Genomic DNA, 23,944 nt, shown 5'->3' with positions numbered 1-23,944 from the left:
AATGTTTATACAGAAAATAAGGAAAAACAAGTGTACTGCAGTTACCATGTATTGTGATCATATATAGTATTGATTAATATTTGCACCACTAAAAGAAAAGTAACCCTGTTTTTTAAAATATCTTTTTTTAACCTGTCTAGAATCAGTCCTGAAGAAGGTAGTCATACAGAATGCCGAAACGCCGCGTCGACTTGTGATTCTTTGTTTTAAAATGTTTTTATGAAATGTATAATCATGTTTTTTAAGAACTTGTGTATTGTATTATGATTAACTGTATTTTCAAATGTAATAAATGTACAACAGAGGTTTACTAAATTCATGGTGTGGAAAATATCTTTTTAAAACTATTCTAAATTGTTTAACTTGTGTTCATCCTTTTTTGTGGAATACGTCACTTATGTTTGGATTAAATATATATTTTTAGATATGACAATTACTTAACCATTGGTAACTGCAGGGATACAGATAAGTTACTCCAGAGATCTTGCCTTCCCATTCAAGTATGTGTTTAGAGATTATTTTCAAAATCTTGTAACTTTACCTTTCCCGCCGAAATACCGGCATGCTGGTTCTAGGATAAAAAACTCAACTGTTGTGTGTCTTTGTTAAGGGGACGCCATAGCTCGTTGTTGGGTCTCTATCTGTGCTCAGCTGAAGACATGCTGCCTGTTTTTATGAGAATGGTGAGTCTCTATCTGTGCTCAGCTGAAGACATGCTGCCTGTAAGAATGGTGGGTCTCTATCTGTGCTCAGTTGAAGACATGCTGCCTATTTTTCTGAGAATGATGGGTCTCTATCTGTGCTCAGTGGCAGACATGCTGCCTCTTTTTCTAAGAATGGTGGGTCTCTATCTGTGCTCAGCTAAAGACATGCTGCATGTTTTTATGAGAATGGTGGGTCTGTATCTGTGCTCAGCTGAAGACATGCTGCCTGTGAGAATGGTGGAACTCTATCTGTGCTCAGTTGAAGACATGTTGCCTGTGAGAATGGTGGGTCTCTATCTGTGCTCGGCTGAAGACATGCTGCCTGTTTTTCTGAGAATGGTGGGTCTGTATCTGTGCTCAGCTGAAGACATGCTGCCTATGAGAATGGCGGGTCTCTATCTGTGCTCAGCTGTAGACATGCTGCATGTTTTTCTGAGAACAGTGGGTCTCTATCTGTCCTCAGCTGAAGACATGCTGCCTGTTTTTCTGAGAATGCTGGGTCTGTATCTGTGCTCAGCTGAAGACATGCTGCCTGTGAGAATGGCGGGTCTCTATCTGTGCTCAGCTGTAGACATGCTGCATGTTTTTCTGAGAACAGTGGGTCTCTATCTGTCCTCAGTTGAAGACATGCTGCCTGTTTTTCTGAGAATGGTGGGTTTCTATCTCTGCTCAGTGGCAGACATGCTGCCTGTTTTTCTGTGAATGGTGGGTCTCTGTGCTCAGCTGAAGACATGCTGCCAGTTTTTATGAGAATGGTGGGGTTCTATCTGTGCTTAGCTGAAGACATGCTGCCTGTGAGAATGGCGGGTCTCTATCTGTGCTCAGCTGTAGACATGCTGCATGTTTTTCTGAGAACAGTGGGTCTCTATCTGTCCTCAGTTGAAGACATGCTGCCTGTTTTTCTGAGAATGGTGGGTTTCTATCTCTGCTCAGTGGCAGACATGCTGCCTGTTTTTCTGTGAATGGTGGGTCTCTGTGCTCAGCTGAAGACATGCTGCCAGTTTTTATGAGAATGGTGGGGTTCTATCTGTGCTTAGCTGAAGACATGCTGCCTGTTTTCTGAGAATGGTGGGTCTCTATCTGTGCTCAGCTGAAGACATGCTGCCTGTTTTTATGAGAATGGTGAGTCTCTATCTGTGCTCAGCTGAAGACATGCTGCCTGTAAGAATGGTGGGTCTCTATCTGTGCTCAGTTGAAGACATGCTGCCTATTTTTCTGAGAATGATGGGTCTCTATCTGTGCTCAGTGGCAGACATGCTGCCTCTTTTTCTAAGAATGGTGGGTCTCTATCTGTGCTCAGCTAAAGACATGCTGCATGTTTTTATGAGAATGGTGGGTCTGTATCTGTGCTCAGCTGAAGACATGCTGCCTGTGAGAATGGTGGAACTCTATCTGTGCTCAGTTGAAGACATGTTGCCTGTGAGAATGGTGGGTCTCTATCTGTGCTCCGCTGAAGAAATGCTGCCTGTTTTTCTGAGAATGGTGGGTCTGTATCTGTGCTCAGCTTAAGACATGCTGCCTATGAGAATGGCGGGTCTCTATCTGTGCTCAGCTGTAGACATGCTGCATGTTTTTCTGAGAACAGTGGGTCTCTATCTGTCCTCAGCTGAAGACATGCTGCCTGTTTTTCTGAGAATGCTGGGTCTGTATCTGTGCTCAGCTGAAGACATGCTGCCTGTGAGAATGGCGGGTCTCTATCTGTGCTCAGCTGTAGACATGCTGCATGTTTTTCTGAGAACAGTGGGTCTCTATCTGTCCTCAGTTGAAGACATGCTGCCTGTTTTTCTGAGAATGGTGGGTTTCTATCTCTGCTCAGTGGCAGACATGCTGCCTGTTTTTCTGTGAATGGTGGGTCTCTGTGCTAAGCTGAAGACATGCTGCCAGTTTTTATGAGAATGGTGGGGTTCTATCTGTGCTTAGCTGAAGACATGCTGCCTGTGAGAATGGCGGGTCTCTATCTGTGCTCAGCTGTAGACATGCTGCATGTTTTTCTGAGAACAGTGGGTCTCTATCTGTCCTCAGTTGAAGACATGCTGCCTGTTTTTCTGAGAATGGTGGGTTTCTATCTCTGCTCAGTGGCAGACATGCTGCCTGTTTTTCTGTGAATGGTGGGTCTCTGTGCTCAGCTGAAGACATGCTGCCAGTTTTTATGAGAATGGTGGGGTTCTATCTGTGCTTAGCTGAAGACATGCTGCCTGTTTTCTGAGAATGGTGGGTCTCTATCTGTGCTCAGCTGAAGACATGCTGCCTGTTTTTATGAGAATGGCGAGTCTCTATCTGTGCTCAGCTGAAGACATGCTGCCTGTAAGAATGGTGGGTCTCTATCTGTGCTCAGTTGAAGACATGCTGCCTATTTTTCTGAGAATGATGGGTCTCTATCTGTGCTCATTGGCAGACATGCTGCCTCTTTTTCTAAGAATGGTGGGTCTCTATCTGTGCTCAGCTAAAGACATGCTGCATGTTTTTATGAGAATGGTGGGTCTGTATCTGTGCTCAGCTGAAGACATGCTGCCTGTGAGAATGGTGGAACTCTATCTGTGCTCAGTTGAAGACATGTTGCCTGTGAGAATGGTGGGTCTCTATCTGTGCTCCGCTGAAGACATGCTGCCTGTTTTTCTGAGAATGGTGGGTCTGTATCTGTGCTCAGCTTAAGACATGCTGCCTATGAGAATGGCGGGTCTCTATCTGTGCTCAGCTGTAGACATGCTGCATGTTTTTCTGAGAACAGTGGGTCTCTATCTGTCCTCAGCTGAAGACATGCTGCCTGTTTTTCTGAGAATGCTGGGTCTGTATCTGTGCTCAGCTGAAGACATGCTGCCTGTGAGAATGGCGGGTCTCTATCTGTGCTCAGCTGTAGACATGCTGCACGTTTTTCTGAGAACAGTGGGTCTCTATCTGTCCTCAGCTGAAGACATGCTGCCTGTTTTTCTGAGAATGCTGGGTCTGTATCTGTGCTCAGCTGAAGACATGCTGCCTGTGAGAATGGTGGAACTCTATCTGTGCTCAGTTGAAGACATGTTGCCTGTGAGAATGGTGGGTCTCTATCTGTTCTCGGCTGAAGACGTGCTGCCTGTTCATCTGAGAAGGGTGGGTCTCTATCTGTGCTCTGCTAAAGACATGCTGCCTGTTTTTATGAGAATGGTGGGGCTATATTTGTGCTCAGCTGAAGACATGCTGCCTGTTTTTCTGAGAATGGTGGGTCTTTATCTGTGCTCAGCTGAAGACATGCTGTCTGTTTTTCTGAGAATGGTGGGTCTCTATCAGTGCTCAGTTGTAGACATGCTGCCTGTTTTTCTGAGAGCAGTGGGTCTCTATCTGTCCTCAGCTGAAGACATGCTGCCTGTTTTTCTGAGAATGCTTGGTCTGTATCTGTGCTCAGCTGAAGACCTGCTGCCTGTGAGAATGGCGGGTCTCTATCTGTGCTCAGCTGTAGACATGCTGCATGTTTTTCTGAGAACAGTGGGTCTCTATCTGTCCTCAGTTGAAGACATGCTGCCTGTTTCTCTGAGAATGGTGGGTTTCTATCTCTGCTCAGTGGCAGACATGCTGCCTGTTTTTCTGTGAATGGTGGGTCTCTGTGCTCAGCTGAAGACATGCTGCCAGATTTTATGAGAATGGTGGGGTTCTATCTGTGCTTAGCTGAAGACATGCTGCCTGTGAGAATGGCGGGTCTCTATCTGTGCTCAGCTGTAGACATGCTGCATGTTTTTCTGAGAACAGTGGGTCCCTATCTGTCCTCAGTTGAAGACATGCTGCCTGTTTTTCTGAGAATGGTGGGTTTCTATCTCTGCTCAGTGGCAGACATGCTGCCTGTTTTTCTGTGAATGGTGGGCCTCTGTGCTCAGCTGAAGACATGCTGCCAGTTTTTATGAGAATGGTGGGGTTCTATCTGTGCTTAGCTGAAGACATGCTGCCTGTTTTCTGAGAATGGTGGGTCTCTATCTGTGCTCAGCTGAAGACATGCTGCCTGTTTTTATGAGAATGGTGAGTCTCTATCTCTGCTCAGCTGAAGACATGCTGCCTGTAAGAATGGTGGGTCTCTATCTGTGCTCAGTTGAAGACATGCTGCCTATTTTTCTGAGAATGATGGGTCTCTATCTGTGCTCAGTGGCAGACATGCTGCCTCTTTTTCTAAGAATGGTGGGTCTCTATCTGTGCTCAGCTAAAGACATGCTGCATGTTTTTATGAGAATGGTGGGTCTGTATCTGTGCTCAGCTGAAGACATGCTGCCTGTGAGAATGGTGGAACTCTATCTGTGCTCAGTTGAAGACATGTTGCCTGTGAGAATGGTGGGTCTCTATCTGTGCTCCGCTGAAGACATGCTGCCTGTTTTTCTGAGAATGGTGGGTCTGTATCTGTGCTCAGCTTAAGACATGCTGCCTATGAGAATGGCGGGTCTCTATCTGTGCTCAGCTGTAGACATGCTGCATGTTTTTCTGAGAACAGTGGGTCTCTATCTGTCCTCAGCTGAAGACATGCTGCCTGTTTTTCTGAGAATGCTGGGTCTGTATCTGTGCTCAGCTGAAGACATGCTGCCTGTGAGAATGGCGGGTCTCTATCTGTGCTCAGCTGTAGACATGCTGCATGTTTTTCTGAGAACAGTGGGTCTCTATCTGTCCTCAGTTGAAGACATGCTGCCTGTTTTTCTGAGAATGGTAGGTTTCTATCTCTGCTCAGTGGCAGACATGCTGCCTGTTTTTCTGTGAATGGTGGGTCTCTGTGCTCAGCTGAAGACATGCTGCCAGTTTTTATGAGAATGGTGGGGTTCTATCTGTGCTTAGCTGAAGACATGCTGCCTGTGAGAATGGCGGGTCTCTATCTGTGCTCAGCTGTAGACATGCTGCATGTTTTTCTGAGAACAGTGGGTCTCTATCTGTCCTCAGTTGAAGACATGCTGCCTGTTTTTCTGAGAATGGTGGGTTTCTATCTCTGCTCAGTGGCAGACATGCTGCCTGTTTTTCTGTGAATGGTGGGTCTCTGTGCTCAGCTGAAGACATGCTGCCAGTTTTTATGAGAATGGTGGGGTTCTATCTGTGCTTAGCTGAAGACATGCTGCCTGTTTTCTGAGAATGGTGGGTCTCTATCTGTGCTCAGCTGAAGACATGCTGCCTGTTTTTATGAGAATGGTGAGTCTCTATCTGTGCTCAGCTGAAGACATGCTGCCTATTTTTCTGAGAATGATGGGTCTCTATCTGTGCTCAGTGGCAGACATGCTGCCTCTTTTTCTAAGAATGGTGGGTCTCTATCTGTGCTCAGCTAAAGACATGCTGCATGTTTTTATGAGAATGGTGACTCTGTATCTGTGCTCAGCTGAAGACATGCTGCCTGTGAGAATGGTGGAACTCTATCTGTGCTCAGTTGAAGACATGTTGCCTGTGAGAATGGTGGGTCTCTATCTGTGCTCCGCTGAAGACATGCTGCCTGTTTTTCTGAGAATGGTGGGTCTGTATCTGTGCTCAGCTTAAGACATGCTGCCTATGAGAATGGCGGGTCTCTATCTGTGCTCAGCTGTAGACATGCTGCATGTTTTTCTGAGAACAGTGGGTCTCTATCTGTCCTCAGCTGAAGACATGCTGCCTGTTTTTCTGAGAATGCTGGGTCTGTATCTGTGCTCAGCTGAAGACATGCTGCCTGTGAGAATGGCGGGTCTCTATCTGTGCTCAGCTGTAGACATGCTGCATGTTTTTCTGAGAACAGTGGGTCTCTATCTGTCCTCAGCTGAAGACATGCTGCCTGTTTTTCTGAGAATGCTGGGTCTGTATCTGTGCTCAGCTGAAGACATGCTGCCTGTGAGAATGGTGGAACTCTATCTGTGCTCAGTTGAAGACATGTTGCCTGTGAGAATGGTGGGTCTCTATCTGTTCTCGGCTGAAGACGTGCTGCCTGTTCATCTGAGAAGGGTGGGTCTCTATCTGTGCTCAGCTGAAGACATGCTGCCTGTTTTTCTGAGAATAGTGGGTCTTTATCTGTGCTCAGCTGAAGACATGCTGCCTGTTTTTCTGAGAATGGTGGGTCTCTATCTGTGCTCAGCTGTAGACATGCTGCCTGTTTTTCTGAGAATGATGGGTCTCTATCTGTGCTCAGTTTTAGACATGCTGCCTGTTTTTCTTAGAATGGTGGGTCTCTATCTGTGCTCAGCTGAAGACATACTGCCTGTGAGAATGGTGGGTCTCTATCTGTGCTCAGCTGTAGACATGCTGCCTGTTTTTCTAAGAACGGTGGGTGTCTATCTGTCCTCAGTTGAATACATGCTGCCTGTTTTTATGAGAATGGTGGGTCTCTATCTGTGCTCAGCTGAAGACATGATGCCTGTTTTTATGAGAATGGCGGATCTCTATTTGTGCTCAGTTGAAGACATGCTGCCTGTTTTATGAGAATGGTGGGTCTCTATCTGTGCTCAGCTTAAGTCATGCTGCCTGTTTTTATGAGAATGGTAGGTCTCTATCTGTGCTCAGCTGAAGACATGCTGCCTGTTTTTCTGAGAATGGTGGGTCTCTATCTGTGCTCAGCTGAAGACATGCTGCCTGTGAGAATGGTGGGTCTCTATCTGTGCTCAGCTGTAGACATGCTGCATGTGTTTCTGAGAACGGTGGGTCTCTATCTGTCCTCAGTTGAAGAAATGCTGCCTGTTTTTCTGAGAATGGTAGGTTTCTATCTCTGCTCAGTGGCAGACATGCTGCCTGTTTTTCTGAGAATGGTGGGTCTCTGTGCTCAGCTGAAGACATGCTGCCAGTTTTTATGAGAATGGTGGGGTTCTATCTGTGCTCAGCTGAAGACATGATGCCTGTTTTCTGAGAATGGTGGGTCTCTATCTGTGCTCAGCTGAAGACATGCTGCTTGTTTTTATGAGAATGGTGAGTCTCTATCTGTGCTCAGCTGAAGACATGCTGCCTGTAAGAATGGTGGGTCTCTATCTGTGCTCAGTTGAAGACATGCTGCCTATTTTTCTGAGTATGGTGGGTCTCTATATGTGCTCAGTGGCAAACATGCTGCCTCTTTTTCTAAGAATGGTGGGTCTCTATCTGTGCTCAGCTAAAGACATGCTGCCTGTTTTTACGAGAATGGTGGGGCTCTATTTGTGCTCAGCTGAAGACATGCTGCCTGTTTTTCTGAGAATGGTGGGTCTGTATCTGTGCTCAGCTGAAGACATGCTGCCTGTTTTTATGAGAATGGTGAGTCTCTATCTGTGCTCAGCTGAAGACATGCTGCCTGTAAGAATGGTGGGTCTCTATCTGTGCTCAGTTGAAGACATGCTGCCTATTTTTCTGAGAATGATGGGTCTCTATATGTGCTCAGTGGCAGACATGCTGCCTCTTTTTCTAAGAATGGTGGGCCTCTATCTGTGCTCAGCTAAAGACATGCTGCATGTTTTTATGAGAATGGTGGGTCTCTATCTGTGCTCAGCTAAAGACATGCTACCTGATTTTATGAGAATGGTGGGGCTCTATTTGTGCTCAGCTGAAGACATGCTGCCTGTTTTTCTGAGAATGCTGGGTCTGTATCTGTGCTCAGCTGAAGACATGCAGCCTGTGAGAATGGTGGAACTCTATCTGTGCTCAGTTGAAGATATGTTGCCTGTGAGAATGGTAGGTCTCTATCTGTACTCGGCTGAAGACATGCTGCCTGTTTTTCTGAGAATAGTGGGTCTTTATCTGTGCTCAGCTGAAGACATGCTGCCTGTTTTTCTGAGAATGGTGGGTCTCTATCTGTGCTCAGCTGAAGACATGCTGCCTGTTTTTCTGAGAATGATGGGGCTATATTTGTTCTCAGCTGAAGACATGCTGCCTGTTTTTCTGAGAATGGTGGATCTTTATCTGTGCTCAGCTGAAGACATGCTGCCTGTTTTTCTGAGAATGGTGGGTCTCTATCTGTGCTCTGCTAAAGACAAGCTGCCTGTTTTTATGAGAATGATGGGGCTATATTTGTGCTCAGCTGAAGACATGCTGCCTGTTTTTCTGAGAATGGTGGGTCTTTATCTGTGCTCAGCCGAAGACATGCTGCCTGTTTTTCGGAGAATGGTGGGTCTCTATCTGTGCTCAGCTGTAGACATGCTGCCTGTTTTTCTGAGAATGATGGGTCTCTATCTATGCTCAGTTTTAGACATGCTGCCTGTTTTTCTTAGAAATGTGGGTCTCTATCTGTGCTCAGCTGAAGACATACTGCCTGTGAGAATTGTGGGTCTCTATCTGTGCTCAGCTGTAGACATGCTGCCTGTTATTCTGAGAACGGTGGGTGTCTATCTGTCCTCAGTTGAAGACATGCTGCCTGTTTTCATGAGAATGGTGGGTCTCTATCTGTGCTCAGCTGAAGACATGATGCCTGTTTTTATGAGAATGGCGGATCTATATTTGTGCTCAGTTGAAGACATGCTGCCTGTTTTTATGAGAATGGTGGGTCTCTATCTGTGCTCAGATGAAGACATGCTGCCTGTTTTTCTGAGAATGGTGGGTCTTTATCTGTGCTCAGCTGAAGACATGCTGCCTGCTTTTCTGAGAATGGTGGGTCTCTATCTGTGCTCAGCTGTAGACATGCTGCCTGTTTTTCTGAGAACGGTGGGTCTCTATCTGTCCTCAGTTGAAGACATGCTGCCTGTTTTTATGAGAATGGTGGGTCTCTATCTGTCCTCAGCTGAAGACATGATGCCTGTTTTTATGAGAATGGCGGATCTCTATTTGTGCTCAGTTGAAGACATGCTGCCTGTTTTATGAGAATGGTGGGTCTCTATCTGTGCTCAGCTGAAGTCATGCTGCCTGTTTTTATGAGAATGGTAGGTCTCTATCTGTGCTCAGCTGAAGACATGCTGCCTGTTTTTCTGAGAATGGTGGGTCTCTATCTGTGCTCAGCTGAAGACATGCTGCCTGTGAGAATGGTGGGTCTCTATCTGTGCTCAGCTGTAGACATGCTGCATGTGTTTCTGAGAACGGTGGGTCTCTATCTGTCCTCAGTTGAAGAAATGCTGCCTGTTTTTCTGAGAATGGTAGGTTTCTATCTCTGCTCAGTGGCAGACATGCTGCCTGTTTTTCTGAGAATGGTGGGTCTCTGTGCTCAGCTGAAGACATGCTGCCAGTTTTTATGAGAATGGTGGGGTTCTATCTGTGCTCAGCTGAAGACATGATGCCTGTTTTCTGAGAATGGTGGGTCTCTATCTGTGCTCAGCTGAAGACATGCTGCTTGTTTTTATGAGAATGGTGAGTCTCTATCTGTGCTCAGCTGAAGACATGCTGCCTGTAAGAATGGTGGGTCTCTATCTGTGCTCAGTTGAAGACATGCTGCCTATTTTTGTGAGTATGGTGGGTCTCTATATGTGCTCAGTGGCAGACATGCTGCCTCTTTTTCTAAGAATGGTGGGTTTCTATCTGTGCTCAGCTAAAGACATGCTGCCTGTTTTTACGAGAATGGTGGGGCTCTATTTGTGCTCAGCTGAAGACATGCTGCCTGTTTTTATGAGAATGGTGAGTCTCTATCTGTGCTCAGCTGAAGACATGCTGCCTGTAAGAATGGTGGGTCTCTATCTGTGCTCAGTTGAAGACATGCTGCCTATTTTTCTGAGAATGATGGGTCTCTTTATGTGCTCAGTGGCAGACATGCTGCCTCTTTTTCTAAGAATGGTGGGCCTCTATCTGTGCTCAGCTAAAGACATGCTGCATGTTTTTATGAGAATGGTGGGTCTCTATCTGTGCTCAGCTAAAGACATGCTACCTGATTTTATGAGAATGGTGGGGCTCTATTTGTGCTCAGCTGAAGACATGCTGCCTGTTTTTCTGAGAATGCTGGGTCTGTATCTGTGCTCAGCTGAAGACATGCAGCCTGTGAGAATGGTGGAACTCTATCTGTGCTCAGTTGAAGATATGTTGCCTGTGAGAATGGTGGGTCTCTATCTGTACTCGGCTGAAGACGTGCTGCCTGTTCATCGGAGAAGGGTGGGTCTCTATCTGTGCTCAGCTGAAGACATGCTGCCTGTTTTTCTGAGAATAGTGGGTCTTTATCTGTGCTCAGCTGAAGACATGCTGCCTGTTTTTCTGAGAATGGTGGGTCTCTATCTGTGCTCAGCTGAAGACATGCTGCCTGTTTTTCTGAGAATGATGGGGCTATATTTGTTCTCAGCTGAAGACATGCTGCCTGTTTTTCTGAGAATGGTGGGTCTTTATCTGTGCTCAGCTGAAGACATGCTGCCTGTTTTTCTGAGAATGGTGGGTCTCTATCTGTGCTCTGCTAAAGACAAGCTGCCTGTTTTTATGAGAATGATGGGGCTATATTTGTGCTCAGCTGAAGACATGCTGCCTGTTTTTCTGAGAATGGTGGGTCTTTATCTGTGCTCAGCCGAAGACATGCTGCCTGTTTTTCTGAGAATGGTGGGTCTCTATCTGTGCTCAGCTGTAGACATGCTGCCTGTTTTTCTGAGAATGATGGGTCTCTATCTATGCTCAGTTTTAGACATGCTGCCTGTTTTTCTTAGAAATGTGGGTCTCTATCTGTGCTCAGCTGAAGACATACTGCCTGTGAGAATTGTGGGTCTCTATCTGTGCTCAGCTGTAGACATGCTGCCTGTTATTCTGAGAACGGTGGGTGTCTATCTGTCCTCAGTTGAAGACATGCTGCCTGTTTTTATGAGAATGGTGGGTCTCTATCTGTGCTCAGTTGAAGACATGATGCCTGTTTTTATGAGAATGGCGGATCTATATTTGTGCTCAGTTGAAGACATGCTGCCTGTTTTTATGAGAATGGTGGGTCTCTATCTGTGCTCAGCTGAAGACATGCTGCCTGTTTTTATGAGAATGGTGGGTCTCTATCTGTGCTCTGCTAAAGACATGCTGCCTGTTTTTATGAGAATGGTGGGGCTATATTTGTGCTCAGCTGAAGACATGCTGCCTGTTTTTCTGAGAATGGTGGGTCTCTATCAGTGCTCAGCTGTAGACATGCTGCCTGTTTTTCTGAGAATGGTGGGTCTCTATCTGTGCTCAGTTGAAGAAATGCTGCCTGTTTTTCTGAGAATGGTGGGTCTCTATCTGTGCTCAGCTGAAGACATGCTGCCTGTGAGAATGGTGGGTCTCTATCTGTGCTCAGCAGTAGACATGCTGCCTGTTTTTCTGAGAATGGTGGTTCTGTATCTGTGCTCAGCTGAAGACATGCTGCCTGTGGGAATGGTGGAACTCTATCTGTGCTCAGTTGAAGACATGTTGCCTGTGAGAATGGTGGGTCTCTATCTGTGTTCGGCTGAAGACATGCTGCCTGTTCATCTGAGAATGGTGGGTCTCTATCTGTGCTCTGCTGAAGACATGCTGCCTGTTTTTATGAGAATGGCGGATCTCTATTTGTGCTCAGTTGAAGACATGCTGCCTGTTTTTATGAGAATGGTGGGTCTCTATCTGTGCTCAGCTGAAGACATGCTGCCTGTTTTTATGAGAATGGTGGGTCTCTATCTGTGCTCTGCTAAAGACATGCTGCCTGTTTTTTGAGAATGGTGGGGCTATATTTGTGCTCAGCTGAAGACATGCTGCCTGTTTTTCTGAGAATGGTGGGTCTTTATCTGTGCTCAGCTGAAGACATGCTGCCTGTTTTTCTGAGAATGGTGGGTCTCTATCAGTGCTCAGCTGTAGACATGCTGCCTGTTTTTCTGAGAATGGTGGGTCTCTATCTGTGCTCAGTTGAAGACATGCTGCCTGTTTTTCTGAGAATGGTGGGTCTCTATCTGTGCTCAGCTGAAGACATGCTGCCTGTGAGAATGGTGGGTCTCTATCTGTGCTCAGCAGTAGACATGCTGCCTGTTTTTCTGAGAATGGTGGTTCTGTATCTGTGCTCAGCTGAAGACATGCTGTCTGTGAGAATGGTGGAACTCTATCTGTGCTCAGTTGAAGACATGTTGCCTGTGAGAATGGTGGGTCTCTATCTGTGTTCGGCTGAAGACATGCTGCCTGTTCATCTGAGAATGGTGGGTCTCTATCTGTGCTCTGCTGAAGACATGCTGCCTGTTTTTATGAGAATGGTGGGTCTCTATCTGTGCTCAGCTGAAGACATGATGCCTGTTTTTATGAGAATGGTAGGTCTCTATCTGTGCTCAGCTGAAGACATGCTGCCTGTTTTTCTGAGAATGGTGGGTCTCTATCTGTGCTCAGCTGAAGACATGCTGCCTGTGAGAATGGTGGGTCTCTATCTGTGCTCAGCTGTAGACATGCTGCCTGTTTTTCTGAGAATGATGGGTCTCTATCTGTGCTCAGTTTTAGACATGCTGCCTGTTTTTCTTAGAAATGTGGGTCTCTATCTGTGCTCAGCTGAAGACATACTGCCTGTGAGAACGGTGGGTGTCTATCTGTCCTCAGTTGAAGACATGCTGCCTGTTTTTATGAGAATGGTGGGTCTCTATCTGTGCTCAGCTGAAGACATGATGCCTGTTTTTACGAGAATGGCGGATCTCTATTTGTGCTCAGTTGAAGACATGCTGCCTGTTTTTATGAGAATGGTGGGTCTCTATCTGGTCTCAGCTGAAGACATGCTGCCTGTTTTTATGAGAATGGTGGGTCTCTATCTGTGCTCTGCTAAAGACATGCTGCCTGTTTTTATGAGAATGGTGGGGATATATTTGTGCTCAGCTGAAGACATGCTGCCTGTTTTTCTGAGAATGGTGGGTCTTTATCTGTGCTCAGCTGAAGACATGCTGCCTGTTTTTCTGAGAATGGTGGGTCTCTATCAGTGCTCAGCTGTAGACATGCTGCCTGTTTTTCTGAGAATGGTGGGTCTCTATCTGTGCTCAGTTGAAGACATGCTGCCTGTCTTTCTGAGAATGGTGGGTCTCTATCTGTGCTCAGCTGAAGACATGCTGCCTGTGAGAATGGTGGGTCTCTATCTGTGCTCAGCAGTAGACATGCTGCCTGTTTTTCTCAGAACGGTGGGTCTCTATCTGTCCTCAGTTGAGGACATGCTGCCTGTTTTTATGAGAATGTTGGGTGTCTATCTGTGCTCAGCTGAAGACATGATGCCTGTTTTTATGAGAATGGGGGGTCTCTATTTGTGCTCAGTTGAAGACATGCTGCCTGTTTCTATGAGAATGATGGGGCTATATTTGTGCTCAGCTGAAGACATGCTGCCTGTTTTTCTGAGAATGGTGGGTCTTTATCTGTGCTCAGCTGAAGACATGCTGCCTGTTTTTCTGAGAATGGTGGGTCTCTATCAGTGCTCAGCTGTAGACATGCTGCCTGTTTTTCTGAGAATGGTGGGTCTCTATCTGTGCTCAGTTGAAGACATGCTGCCTGTTTTTCTGAGAATGGTGGGTCTCTATCTGTGCTCAGCTGAAGACATGCTGCCTGTGAGAATGGTGGGTCTCTATCTGTGCTCAGCAGTAGACATGCTGCCTGTTTTTCTGAGAATGGTGGTTCTGTATCTGTTCTCAGCTGAAGACATGCTGCCTGTGAGAATGGTGGAACTCTATCTGTGCTCAGTTGAAGACATGTTGCCTGTGAGAATGGTGGGTCTCTATCTGTGTTCGGCTGAAGACATGCTGCCTGTTCATCTGAGAATGGTGGGTCTCTATCTGTGCTCTGCTGAAGACATGCTGCCTGTTTTTATGAGAATGGTGGGTCTCTATCTGTGCTCAGCTGAAGACATGATGCCTGTTTTTATGAGAATGGTAGGTCTCTATCTGTGCTCAGCTGAAGACATGCTGCCTGTTTTTCTGAGAATGGTGGGTCTCTATCTGTGCTCAGCTGAAGACATGCTGCCTGTGAGAATGGTGGGTCTCTATCTGTGCTCAGCTGTAGACATGCTGCCTGTTTTTCTGAGAATGATGGGTCTCTATCTGTGCTCAGTTTTAGACATGCTGCCTGTTTTTCTTAGAAATGTGGGTCTCTATCTGTCCTCAGTTGAAGACATGCTGCCTGTTTTTATGAGAATGGTGGGTCTCTATCTCTGCTCAGCTGAAGACATGATGCCTGTTTTTACGAGAATGGCGGATCTCTATTTGTGCTCAGTTGAAGACATGCTGCATGTTTTTATGAGAATGGTGGGTCTTTATCTGTGCTCAGCTGAAGACAAGCTGCCTGTTTTTATGAGAATGGTGGGTCTCTATCTGTGCTCTGCTAAAGACATGCTGCCTGTTTTTATGAGAATGGTGGGGATATATTTGTGCTCAGCTGAAGACATGCTGCCTGTTTTTATGAGAATGGTGGGTCTTTATCTGTGCTCAGCTGAAGACATGCTGCCTGTTTTTCTGAGAATGGTGGGTCTCTATCAGTGCTCAGCTGTAGACATGCTGCCTGTTTTTCTGAGAATGGTGGGTCTCTATCTGTGCTCAGTTGAAGACATGCTGCCTGTCTTTCTGAGAATGGTGGGTCTCTATCTGTGCTCAGCTGAAGACATGCTGCCTGTGAGAATGGTGGGTCTCTATCTGTGCTCAGCAGTAGACATGCTGCCTGTTTTTCTGAGAACGGTGGGTCTCTATCTGTCCTCAGTTGAGGACATGCTGCCTGTTTTTATGAGAATGTTGGGTGTCTATCTGTGCTCAGCTGAAGACATGATGCCTGTTTTTATGAGAATGGGGGGTCTCTATTTGTGCTCAGTTGAAGACATGCTGCCTGTTTTTATGAGAATGGTGGGTATCTATCTGTGCTCAGCTGAAGACATGCTGCCTGTTTTCATGAGAATGGTGGGTCTCTATCTGTGCTCAGCTAAAGACATGCTGCCTGTTTTTATGAGACTGATGGGGCTCTATTTGTGCTCAGCTGTAGACATGCTGCCTGTTTTTCTGAGAATGGTGGGTCTCTATCTGTGCTCGGCTGAAGACATGCTGCCTGTTTTTCTGAGAATGGTGGGTCTGTATCTGTGCTCAGCTGAAGACATGCTGCCTGTGAGAATGGTGGAACTCTATCTGTGCTCAGCTGAAGACATGCTGCCTGTTTTTATGAGAATGGTGAGTCTCTATCTGTGCTCAGCTAAAGACATGCTGCCTGTTTTTATGAGACTGATGGGGCTCTATTTGTGCTCAGCTGAAGACATGCTGCCTGTGAGAATGGTGGAACACTATCTCTGCTCAGTTGAAGACATGCTGCCTGTGAGAATGGTGGGTCTCTATCTGTGCTCGGCTGAAGACATGCTGCCTGTTTTTCTGAGAATGGTGGGTCTCTTTCTGTGCTCAGCTGAAGACATGCTGCCTGTGAGAATGGCGGGTCTCTATCTGTGCTCAGCTGTAGACATGCTGCATGTTTTTCTGAGAACAGTGGGTCTCTATCTGTCCTCAGTTGAAGACATGCTGCCTGTTTTTCTGAGAATGGTGGGTTTCTATCTCTGCTCAGTGGCAGACATGCTGCCTGTTTTTCTGTGAATGGTGGGTCTCTGTGCTCAGCTGAAGACATGCTGCCAGTTTTTATGAGAATGGTGGGGTTCTATCTGTGCTTAGCTGAAGACATGCTGCCTGTTTTCTGAGAATGGTGGGTCTCTATCTGTGCTCAGCTGAAGACATGCTGCCTGTTTTTATGAGAATGGTGAGTCTCTATCTGTGCTCAGCTGAAGACATGCTGCCTGTAAGAATGGTGGGTCTCTATCTGTGCTCAGTTGAAGACATGCTGCCTATTTTTCTGAGAATGATGGGTCTCTATCTGTGCTCAGTGGCAGACATGCTGCCTCTTTTTCTAAGAATGGTGGGTCTCTATCTGTGCTCAGCTAAACACATGCTGCATGTTTTTATGAGAATGGTGGGTCTGTATCTGTGCTCAGCTGAAGACATGCTGCCTGTGAGAATGGTGGAACTCTATCTGTGCTCAGTTGAAGACATGTTGCCTGTGAGAATGGTGGGTCTCTATCTGTGCTCGGCTGAAGACATGCTGCCTGTTTTTCTGAGAATGGTGGGTCTGTATCTGTGCTCAGCTGAAGACATGCTGCCTATGAGAATGGCGGGTCTCTATCTGTGCTCAGCTGTAGACATGCTGCATGTTTTTCTGAGAACAGTGGGTCTCTATCTGTCCTCAGCTGAAGACATGCTGCCTGTTTTTCTGAGAATGCTGGGTCTGTATCTGTGCTCAGCTGAAGACATGCTGCCTGTGAGAATGGCGGGTCTCTATCTGTGCTCAGCTGTAGACATGCTGCACGTTTTTCTGAGAACAGTGGGTCTCTATCTGTCCTCAGTTGAAGACATGCTGCCTGTTTTTCTGAGAATGGTGGGTTTCTATCTCTGCTCAGTGGCAGACATGCTGCCTGTTTTTCTGTGAATGGTGGGTCTCTGTGCTCAGCTGAAGACATGCTGCCAGTTTTTATGAGAATGGTGGGGTTCTATCTGTGCTTAGCTGAAGACATGCTGCCTGTGAGAATGGCGGGTCTCTATCTGTGCTCAGCTGTAGACATGCTGCATGTTTTTCTGAGAACAGTGGGTCTCTATCTGTCCTCAGGTGAAGACATGCTGCCTGTTTTTCTGAGAATGGTGGGTTTCTATCTCTGCTCAGTGGCAGACATGCTGCCTGTTTTTCTGTGAATGGTGGGTCTCTGTGCTCAGCTGAAGACATGCTGCCAGTTTTTATGAGAATGGTGGGGTTCTATCTGTGCTTAGCTGAAGACATGCTGCCTGTTTTCTGAGAATGGTGGGTCTCTATCTGTGCTCAGCTGAAGACATGCTGCCTGTTTTTATGAGAATGGTGAGTCTCTATCTGTGCTCAGCTGAAGACATGCTGCCTGTAAGAATGGTGGGTCTCTATCTGTGCTCAGTTGAAGACATGCTGCCTATTTTTCTGAGAATGATGGGTCTCTATCTGTGCTCAGTGGCAGACATGCTGCCTCTTTTTCTAAGAATGGTGGGTCTCTATCTGTGCTGAGATAAAGACATGCTGCATGTTTTTATGAGAATGGTGGGTCTGTATCTGTGCTCAGCTGAAGACATGCTGCCTGTGAGAATGGTGGAACTCTATCTGTGCTCAGTTGAAGACATGTTGCCTGTGAGAATGGTGGGTCTCTATCTGTGCTCGGCTGAAGACATGCTGCCTGTTTTTCTGAGAATGGTGGGTCTGTATCTGTGCTCAGCTTAAGACATGCTGCCTGTGAGAATGGCGGGTCTCTATCTGTGCTCAGCTGTAGACATGCTGCATGTTTTTCTGAGAACAGTGGGTCTCTATCTGTCCTCAGCTGAAGACATGCTGCCTGTTTTTCTGAGAATGCTGGGTCTGTATCTGTGCTCAGCTGAAGACATGCTGCCTGTGAGAATGGTGGAACTCTATCTGTGCTCAGTTGAAGACATGTTGCCTGTGAGAATGGTGGGTCTCTATCTGTTCTCGGCTGAAGACGTGCTGCCTGTTCATCTGAGAAGGGTGGGTCTCTATCTGTGCTCAGCTGAAGACATGCTGCCTGTTTTTCTGAGAATAGTGGGTCTTTATCTGTGCTCAGCTGAAGACATGCTGCCTGTTTTTCTGAGAATGGTGGGTCTCTATCTGTGCTCAGCTGTAGACATGCTGCCTGTTTTTCTGAGAATTATGGGTCTCTATCTGTGCTCAGTTTTAGACATGCTGCCTGTTTTTCTTAGAATGGTGGGTCTCTATCTGTGCTCAGCTGAAGACATACTGCCTGTGAGAATGGTGGGTCTCTATCTGTGCTCAGCTGTAGACATGCTGCCTGTTTTTCTAAGAACGGTGGGTGTCTATCTGTCCTCAGTTGAAGACATGCTGCCTGTTTTTATGAGAATGGTGGGTCTCTATCTGTGCTCAGCTGAAGACATGATGCCTGTTTTTATGAGAATGGGGAATCTCTATTTGTGCTCAGTTGAAGACATGCTGCCTGTTTTTATGAGAATGGTGGGTCTCTATCTGTGCTCAGCTGAAGACATGCTGCCTGTTTTTATGAGAATGGTGGGTCTCTATCTGTGCTCTGCTAAAGACATGCTGCCTGTTATTATGAGAATGGTGGGGCTATATTTGTGCTCAGCTGAAGACATGCTGCCTGTTTTTCTGAGAATGGTGGGTCTTTATCTGTGCTCAGCTGAAGACATGCTGTCTGTTTTTCTGAGAATGGTGGGTCTCTATCAGTGCTCAGCTGTAGACATGCTGCCTGTTTTTCTGAGAATGGCGGGTCTCTATCTGTGCTCAGTTGAAGACATGCTGCCTGTTTTTCTGAGAATGGTGGGTCTCTATCTGTGCTCAGCTGAAGACATGCTGCCTGTGAGAATGGTGGGTCTCTATCTGTGCTCAGCAGTAGACATGCTGCCTGTTTTTCTGAGAACGGTGGGTCTCTATCTGTCCTCAGTTGAGGACATGCTGCCTGTTTTTATGAGAATGTTGGGTCTCTATCTGTGCTCAGCTGAAGACATGATGCCTGTTTTTATGAGAATGGGGGTCTCTATTTGTGCTCAGTTGAAGACATGCTGCCTGTTTTTATGAGAATGGTGGGTATCTATCTGTGCTCAGCTGAAGACATGCTGACTGTTTTCATGAGAATGGTGGGTCTCTATCTGTGCTCAGCTAAAGACATGCTGCCTGTTTTTATGAGACTGATGGGGCTCTATTTGTGCTCAGCTGAAGACATGCTGCCTGTGAGAATGGCGGAACACTATCTGTGCTCAGTTGAAGACATGCTGCCTGTGAGAATGGTGGGTCTCTATCTGTGCTCGGCTGAAGACATGCTGCCTGTTTTTCTGAGAATGGTGGGTCTCTTTCTGTGCTCAGCTGAAGACATGCTGCCTGTGAGAATGGCGGGTCTCTATCTGTGCTCAGCTGTAGACATGCTGCATGTTTTTCTGAGAACAGTGGGTCTCTATCTGTCCTCAGTTGAAGACATGCTGCCTGTTTTTCTGAGAATGGTGGGTTTCTATCTCTGCTCAGTGGCAGACATGCTGCCTGTTTTTCTGTGAATGGTGGGTCTCTGTGCTCAGCTGAAGACATGCTGCCAGTTTTTATGAGAATGGTGGGGTTCTATCTGTGCTTAGCTGAAGACATGCTGCCTGTTTTCTGAGAATGGTGGGTCTCTATCTGTGCTCAGCTGAAGACATGCTGCCTGTTTTATGAGAATGGTGAGTCTCTATCTGTGCTCAGCTGAAGACATGCTGCCTGTAAGAATGGTGGGTCTCTATCTGTGCTCAGTTGAAGACATGCTGCCTATTTTTCTGAGAATGATGGGTCTCTATCTGTGCTCAGTGGCAGACATGCTGCCTCTTTTTCTAAGAATGGTGGGTCTCTATCTGTGCTCAGCTAAAGACATGCTGCATGTTTTTATGAGAATGGTGGGTCTGTATCTGTGCTCAGCTGAAGACATGCTGCCTGTGAGAATGGTGGAACTCTATCTGTGCTCAGTTGAAGACATGTTGCCTGTGAGAATGGTGGGTCTCTATCTGTGCTCGGCTGAAGACATGCTGCCTGTTTTTCTGAGAATGGTGGGTCTGTATCTGTGCTCAGCTGAAGACATGCTGCCTATGAGAATGGTGGAACTCTATCTGTGCTCAGTTGAAGACATGTTGCCTGTGAGAATGGTGGGTCTCTATCTGTGCTCGGCTGAAGACATGCTGCGTGTTCATCTGAGAATGGTGGGTCTCTATCTGTGCTCAGATGAAGACATGCTGCCTGTTTTTCTGAGAATGGTGGGTCTTTATCTGTGCTCAGCTTAAGACATGCTGCCTGCTTTTCTGAGAATGGTGGGTCTCTATCTGTGCTCAGCTGTAGACATGCTGCCTGTTTTTCTGAGAACGGTGGGTCTCTATCTGTCCTCAGTTGAAGACATGCTGCCTGTTTTTATGAGAATGGTGGGTCTCTATCTGTCCTCAGCTGAAGACATGATGCCTGTTTTTATGAGAATGGCGGATCTCTATTTGTGCTCAGTTGAAGACATGCTGCCTGTTTTATGAGAATGGTGGGTCTCTATCTGTGCTCAGCTGAAGTCATGCTGCCTGTTTTTATGAGAATGGTAGGTCTCTATTTGTGCTCAGCTGAAGACATGCTGCCTGTTTTTCTGAGAATGGTGGGTCTCTATCTGTGCTCAGCTGAAGACATGCTGCCTGTGAGAATGGTGGGTCTCTATCTGTGCTCAGCTGAAAACATGCTGCATGTGTTTCTGAGAACGGTGGGTCTCTATCTGTCCTCAGTTGAAGAAATGCTGCCTGTTTTTCTGAGAATGGTAGGTTTCTATCTCTGCTCAGTGGCAGACATGCTGCCTGTTTTTCTGAGAATGGTGGGTCTCTGTGCTCGCTGAAGACATGCTGCCAGTTTTTATGAGAATGGTGGGGTTCTATCTGTGCTCAGCTGAAGACATGCTGCCTGTTTTCTGAGAATGGTGGGTCTCTATCTGTGCTCAGCTGAAGACATGCTGCCTGTAAGAATGGTGGGTCTCTATCTGTGCTCAGTTGAAGACATGCTGCCTATTTTTCTGAGTATGGTGGGTCTCTATATGTGCTCAGTGGCAGACATGCTGCCTCTTTTTCTAAGAATGGTGGGTCTCTATCTGTGCTCAGCTAAAGACATGCTGCCTGTTTTTACGAGAATGGTGGGGCTCTATTTGTGCTCAGCTGAAGACATGCTGCCTGTTTTTCTGAGAATGGTGGGTCTGTATCTGTGCTCAGCTGAAGACGTGCTGCCTGTTTTTATGAGAATGGTGAGTCTCTATCTGTGCTCAGGTGAAGACATGCTGCCTGTAAGAATGGTGGGTCTCTATCTGTGCTCAGTTGAAGACATGCTGCCTATTTTTCTGAGAATGATGGGTCTCTATATGTGCTCAGTGGCAGACATGCTGCCTCTTTTTCTAAGAATGGTGGGCCTCTATCTGTGCTCAGCTAAAGACATGCTGCATGTTTTTATGAGAATGGTGGGTCTCTATATGTGCTCAGCTAAAGACATGCTACCTGTTTTTATGAGAATGGTGGGGCTCTATTTGTGCTCAGCTGAAGACATGCTGCCTGTTTTTCTGAGAATGCTGGGTCTGTATCTGTGCTCAGCTGAAGACATGCTGCCTGTGAGAATGGTGGAACTCTATCTGTGCTCAGTTGAAGATATGTTGCCTGTGAGAATGGTGGGTCTCTATCTGTACTCGGCTGAAGACGTGCTGCCTGTTCATCTGAGAAGGGTGGGTCTCTATCTGTCCTCAGTTGAAGACATGCTGCCTGTTTTTCTGAGAATGGTGGGTCTCTATCTGTGCTCTGCTAAAGACAAGCTGCCTGTTTTTATGAGAATGATGGGGCTATATTTGTGCTCAGCTGAAGACATGCTGCCTGTTTTTCTGAGAATGGTGGGTCTTTATCTGTGCTCAGCCGAAGACATGCTGCCTGTTTTTCTGAGAATGGTGGGTCTCTATCTGTGCTCAGCTGTAGACATGCTGCCTGTTTTTCTGAGAATGATGGGTCTCTATCTATGCTCAGTTTTAGACATGCTGCCTGTTTTTCTTAGAAATGTGGGTCTCTATCTGTGCTCAGCTGAAGACATACTGCCTGTGAGAATTGTGGGTCTCTATCTGTGCTCAGCTGTAGACATGCTGCCTGTTATTCTGAGAACGGTGGGTCTTTATCTGTGCTCAGCTGAAGACAAGCTGCCTGTTTTTATGAGAATGGTGGGTCTCTATCTGTGCTCTGCTAAAGACATGCTGCCTGTTTTTATGAGAATGGTGGGGATATATTTGTGCTCAGCTGAAGACATGCTGCCTGTTTTTATGAGAATGGTGGGTCTTTATCTGTGCTCAGCTGAAGACATGCTGCCTGTTTTTCTGAGAATGGTGGGTCTCTATCAGTGCTCAGCTGTAGACATGCTGCCTGTTTTTCTGAGAATGGTGGGTCTCTATCTGTGCTCAGTTGAAGACATGCTGCCTGTCTTTCTGAGAATGGTGGGTCTCTATCTGTGCTCAGCTGAAGACATGCTGCCTGTGAGAATGGTGGGTCTCTATCTGTGCTCAGCAGTAGACATGCTGCCTGTTTTTCTGAGAACGGTGGGTCTCTATCTGTCCTCAGTTGAGGACATGCTGCCTGTTTTTATGAGAATGTTGGGTGTCTATCTGTGCTCAGCTGAAGACATGATGCCTGTTTTTATGAGAATGGGGGGTCTCTATTTGTGCTCAGTTGAAGACATGCTGCCTGTTTTTATGAGAATGGTGGGTATCTATCTGTGCTCAGCTGAAGACATGCTGCCTGTTTTCATGAGAATGGTGGGTCTCTATCTGTGCTCAGCTAAAGACATGCTGCCTGTTTTTATGAGACTGATGGGGCTCTATTTGTGCTCAGCTGTAGACATGCTGCCTGTTTTTCTGAGAATGGTGGGTCTCTATCTGTGCTCGGCTGAAGACATGCTGCCTGTTTTTCTGAGAATGGTGGGTCTGTATCTGTGCTCAGCTGAAGACATGCTGCCTGTGAGAATGGTGGAACTCTATCTGTGCTCAGCTGAAGACATGCTGCCTGTTTTTATGAGAATGGTGAGTCTCTATCTGTGCTCAGCTAAAGACATGCTGCCTGTTTTTATGAGACTGATGGGGCTCTATTTGTGCTCAGCTGAAGACATGCTGCCTGTGAGAATGGTGGAACACTATCTCTGCTCAGTTGAAGACATGCTGCCTGTGAGAATGGTGGGTCTCTATCTGTGCTCGGCTGAAGACATGCTGCCTGTTTTTCTGAGAATGGTGGGTCTCTTTCTGTGCTCAGCTGAAGACATGCTGCCTGTGAGAATGGCGGGTCTCTATCTGTGCTCAGCTGTAGACATGCTGCATGTTTTTCTGAGAACAGTGGGTCTCTATCTGTCCTCAGTTGAAGACATGCTGCCTGTTTTTCTGAGAATGGTGGGTTTCTATCTCTGCTCAGTGGCAGACATGCTGCCTGTTTTTCTGTGAATGGTGGGTCTCTGTGCTCAGCTGAAGACATGCTGCCAGTTTTTATGAGAATGGTGGGGTTCTATCTGTGCTTAGCTGAAGACATGCTGCCTGTTTTCTGAGAATGGTGGGTCTCTATCTGTGCTCAGCTGAAGACATGCTGCCTGTTTTTATGAGAATGGTGAGTCTCTATCTGTGCTCAGCTGAAGACATGCTGCCTGTAAGAATGGTGGGTCTCTATCTGTGCTCAGTTGAAGACATGCTGCCTATTTTTCTGAGAATGATGGGTCTCTATCTGTGCTCAGTGGCAGACATGCTGCCTCTTTTTCTAAGAATGGTGGGTCTCTATCTGTGCTCAGCTAAACACATGCTGCATGTTTTTATGAGAATGGTGGGTCTGTATCTGTGCTCAGCTGAAGACATGCTGCCTGTGAGAATGGTGGAACTCTATCTGTGCTCAGTTGAAGACATGTTGCCTGTGAGAATGGTGGGTCTCTATCTGTGCTCG

Source organism: Lissotriton vulgaris, chromosome 12, assembly GCF_964263255.1.
Source record: "Lissotriton vulgaris chromosome 12, aLisVul1.2, whole genome shotgun sequence".
In the NCBI taxonomy this organism is placed as follows: domain Eukaryota; kingdom Metazoa; phylum Chordata; class Amphibia; order Caudata; family Salamandridae; genus Lissotriton; species Lissotriton vulgaris.
This window is presented reverse-complemented; position numbering follows the sequence as displayed.